The following is a 5,246-nucleotide window of genomic DNA, read 5'->3' on the forward strand; positions in this document are numbered from 1 at the left end:
TCTTCGTTCAGATCGATCTTAAGGTAAAAGCGTTGAAATTGATAAGTACGAGATTATGATATTTCATTATATAAGCTTGCATGTTGTATTGCTACACTTTTTAGAGTTAATGCAATACTTGGTGTTTGAATATAAAAACCGAGCGAATTGGGAAAGGCAGGAATTCAGGTATTCTGGTAAAATAATGCTCTTGCATAGGGTATGAATAAATAATCAATTTTGAAAACAATGTTTCAAATGTTTCGTTACAAATCGTTTGAGTTATTGCATACTGATCAATCGCGCACGTACAATTTCAAAGAAAACGTCAACTTGGAATAAATATACATCGTAACGGAGTTGTCTCTTAAGTGATTAGCATGTAAAAACTTAATTTACATTTTCAGCAAAATTGTACATTTTAAAAAAAATTTAAACGTTCTCTGAATTAAGGACACTTTCGCCTTAAATTAATAAATTTTCCATACTAATAGGAGCGTTTATTGGTTATAATTTTTTCTGCATAATTATACCAATTTATTTGATCATATTTTCCGAGTATCCTGTATAAATCTAAATTAAAAGTTTTCAATTATTTTTCTTACGTTGTACCGACAATAATACAAGGAACTCGATGAAGAATAAAACTTCACATGCGAAGTTGTTCAGCTGCGAGTTCCTAAGGTGAAATTATTATGTAAAAGCAACGATGTAGATATCGGGGTCACGCTACAGAAATTATACATGTACGCGTTGAATGAAATAATTTAACGAATGCACTTTTACCACGAATACTTGCCTCGAAATTTATTCCGTATTTCCACCGTTCTCGATTTATCCGCAGAGTGGAAAATAATCCGGCACGGATTGTCTGAAATTTCCGCTTAAGAATTCGCCCCGCGCGATGCAGGACCACTAACTCAACGAGACCTGCAATTCCGGTTACACTTACACCGTGATATCAGTTTGTACAAAAGTGAAGCCGGAAGATAGAAAAAGGAAAATGAGACGAAATGTATGAAAACTTTCTTCGTTAAATTTTGCAGGCAATTTATACGATTTAAGAAACTTGGAATAATACTTCAAATTATTGTCCATGATTTGCATAAATTTGATACTTCGTACTTAAATTTTTTGCGAAAAATTACGAGTGCGTTGGAATTATATTTAAAAAATTCGTAGTTGTGATATATGTTCTTGAAGATTTTATCAGTATTTTTAAAAAATTTTTCATTATTTCTCTAATTAATCTTGCATTATTTATTCCTATTTTAAAGTTTCAAATTGAAGTAACGAATACGTTATTTCGCCACATGCAACAGATAAGCAAATGAAAGTTTTCGAATATTTGAGATATGAAGTAGGTATATAAATGAATAGAAATTTAAACTGGTATCGTAGAACGAATTACTGAAATTTCTGTTGATTAAAAGTTGAACAGATAAACGCATTTCCCCTTGCTTTGTATTAACGTACAATTTGTTGTAAGTAGTAATTATTTGTCCTTCAGCTTTGAATGGGTGAAAACATTTTAAAGTTCAAATGTCAACCACTACCGTTAGCAACACTGCTGTCTGCACTATAGTTACCTTACAGTTAACTGATAACGATCCTTTTTACGGAGGAACCTTGCACTTAACCAATGGATGTCTCTAGAAACGAACGAGTATAGTTAAATACGAAATTCGTTGTATTTTTAATTTTATAGAAACGTTGAAATATTTTTATTTCAAGTACGTGACCTGTTAATTCGATTTCTCTGGTAAATTATCGTAGAAATAATTTTTATTAAAATTGTGTTGAAAGGAAATTATTAGAAAATTTTGCTTTCTAAGGCATTTTCAAAGGGTTATTCTCCAAATAATTTTTGGTAAAATTATATTCTTAGAGAGGATTTTTATGGAAATTTTATTGAAAGGAAATTATTAGTAAATTTTTCTTTTATTGACATTTTCGAAGGGTTATTCGTAAAATAATCTTTTATCGAGGCTTATTATTCAATATTGTTTGTTTAACAAATAGTAGTGTTTATTTCATAACTATTACGAATAACATGCTCGTTTAATATTTTTATCAGAATATTTTCTACGTAATCGGTAAGATAATTATGACATCGTAAAGACTGAAAACGGTGAAGAAAGTGTGCCTGACCATAGACTAGCCATGCGTTTATGGAGTAGAATGAGACAGAACAAACCAGCCAGCACGCGCTTGATCTCTAATTATAGCACTATCTGCAGCATTACTTTCGATCATGTAAGAATAATTGTGCTAATTAAGTAACCTTTATGTAATTAATTTAACCGTTAAAATGGTTGCCTGTCAAAGGCTTGTGCGTTACGCCTTCTGGAATAATAATTGAAAACCCATACTTCTAATCGTAAATATCACCGAGTAACAAATTCAATAAGAATGTTTTTCGAAAATTCTTTACCATCACATGTTGGACATAAAAATTACACAATTTTCAATTATATCTTTTTTATTTCGTAAATAATCACGACAATATGAGAACTCCCAAATTTTCTTAGGGGCGTGTTTTCACCCTTAGGGAAAAATTGAATTACATTTCTGCAAAGTTTCAAATTTTTTTAGAATTTTTGGGTTACCAAACTTTTCCCGTAGATACATCATGCTTGTTACGTTATATACATTTCACTCGTGTGCTGCAATATTTAAATTACAATATAATACGAAATAGAGTAAATCTAACCTACCGACAGAAAATGCAAAAGAAAAGTCGAAATAAAATTACCTAAAAAAATTGTATATGTGATTATTATAATAACAGCAGTAAACATTGGAATACTGAAAATTTATTTAACGTTCGATAAATTTGACTAAAAATTTAAAAGAGAATTACATTAAAATTTAATCTGCCAATCCAATTCTAAAACGTCTTACAGCTTGCATAGTTCACAAAACATTCCCCACACATTCGTCGAGACTTTCAAATTTACCCAAAAATATGCTATTCCAAAGTGTCCCATTTAACTCTTAATTTCTCGAATTATTTCGCTACTTCGAGTGAAAATCTACGCGGTGTGTAAAGCGGAAAGGGAAAAAGGAGAGCATCGACTCTATTGCTTGTCACCTTGAAACTGACCGAAGGTAAGGCTGAATCGGGATTCGGTAAAACAGAGCTCGGCCTTTGAAAACGCGCTTGGACGTTTTCACTTGACTTTTGCGAAATACGCAACCGCCTGACTTGGTTTCTGCTGTAAAATTAGCGGTCGATCGACGTTTTGTAACTTTCTATTGGCACCGTTGCTTGTTAGATTCACGGCTGATCGATATATTTCGCATACGCTTCCAATCGCTTCCGTAATTTCCCTCGAACGTGTAATTTTCAGCAATTAAATTCGCCAAGCGTTTATGCACTCCCGTTCCAATTCCTTCGTTTATCGCGGTAGAAAGCCGTATAGAATCTTCGTTTGTAATGTATTCACGTTACCGGTTAGAACTCTGGCTGATTTGAATAATGAAAAGTGAATTCGTACAATGCACAGTCGGTGCGTGAGATTGGTAACGCTTTTTTGCACTTGTGCATACACGTTTTAAATTCGTGTGTTAATGTAGAAGGATGTGAAAATGTTTGTTTAATCATATTTGCAAAGTTTCCTTAATACAGGAACTGTCGAATTTCACTTTTTTAATATCCGCTCGCAGTTTCGGCGGCTACGAGTTTATATAAGCTTTTAAGCAACACTTTTTACTCGCTCCGTGACGTAATCGTGCGCGTCTTATACAATAAGTGTCACAAATATTGGATTCGGCTTTGATTGGGTTTTAAAAGAAAGCCAATTTCTCTCTTTGTTATTTTGTGGCTGATAGTTTCATGTCGCAGTGGATTAACCGTTTCTGTCATCTTTTTTTTTTATCACGAGTAACAAAATGAAACGAGTATCCTAATTTACTTCTACTGCTTTAAAAGAGTAACTTGGAAAATGGTTAAAAATTCTGAATTTAAAAAATTTGAAGGAATCAATTTCCAGGTTAATAAAGCAGTCTCGCTCTGATTTTTATTAAAAGAATAGCAACGAAACATTCAGAATCACATGACAACATGACAAAGTATCCTTATCTCTCTTAAAAAAATTATTACAAACTGCATCCAACACGAAACAGCGCAACTCTGTATTACCTTACGCCTGACACAACAGAGAAGCACGCTACAGCTAATAATTCAAAGGAAGAAATTCAAATCAGCGAGTCTGTCGTGATTTTAGATTTCACAAATTGCCTGATAATCATAGTTCCTCAACAAAGATCGACCTCAATCACAATTCCCACGCGAACTTCACGCGTGACCCATTCACGTCTCTCCTATTAATTATAACAACGATTAATCGTATTACGTGGCCGCGGCAAACGTGCAAACGATTGGCGTGCTTTCGCGAAATGACAATCCACGTCCAAGCGTAATCCTGTCTCATCCAAGGTTCGTGGAAAGATTCCATTCGGCGCGATCTAAACGGCGACTTCCATCGGGCGGTGCACCTAAGAATCACAATAATTGCCCGCCAACGACCCAGATTGTTTGTTCGCGCGACTTCATTTTGCCGATGATCTGTGCTGTATGCTGTGCTCTCAATGCCAGCCGGTGAAAGGGAGATTGGCTGGTGAATTTTGTGTGTCCATCGAGAGAAGCAGGCAACCGTTCTCGAGATCCCTCTCGGCCTCTTTCAGCCCGTTTAATCGTGTCAGCTGATTCGTGTGTTTCGATACGGAAACACGTATTTAAACTACGTTGGATTACTTCTGGAAGATTTTTGTTGCCTGTACACGGTTATTGGCGATTCTGTGTCTTTGGATATGTTCGATTGCTCGTGCAGGTGAATTTTAGAGGATTGTTGCGCGGGATTGAGGAATGTTGAGAAGAATAGGAGATTGAATTTGATAAAATTATTGAGAAGATTGTGAATTTTAATTTGATAGAGTTGATGGTATGATTGCTTACTTTCGTGGGTTTAGAATAGAGAGCAATGAATTTGTAGGAATTTTCAAATTAAGTATTGCATTTGCTGTTGCTTTTTCTTTACTTTTATGTAAAGCACAAGTTGATTATTGTCAATTGATACGGTGAGAGAGTTTATTTAAGTAGGTTAAATATTCTTAAGCGGGTTTTACATTCTTTCTTTGAAGAAAGTGTTCTCTGTACGATGTAATATATAGGGTGGTCCAGAGTAAATTTTCTGTGCAGTTAAACGATCATGATAATTCTATTTTTCTCAAAGGAGAGGTTTTTATAGAATGTTTTCAATAAA

This window comes from Habropoda laboriosa, unplaced genomic scaffold, assembly GCF_001263275.1.
Source record: "Habropoda laboriosa isolate 0110345459 unplaced genomic scaffold, ASM126327v1 scaffold578, whole genome shotgun sequence".
Taxonomy (NCBI): domain Eukaryota; kingdom Metazoa; phylum Arthropoda; class Insecta; order Hymenoptera; family Apidae; genus Habropoda; species Habropoda laboriosa.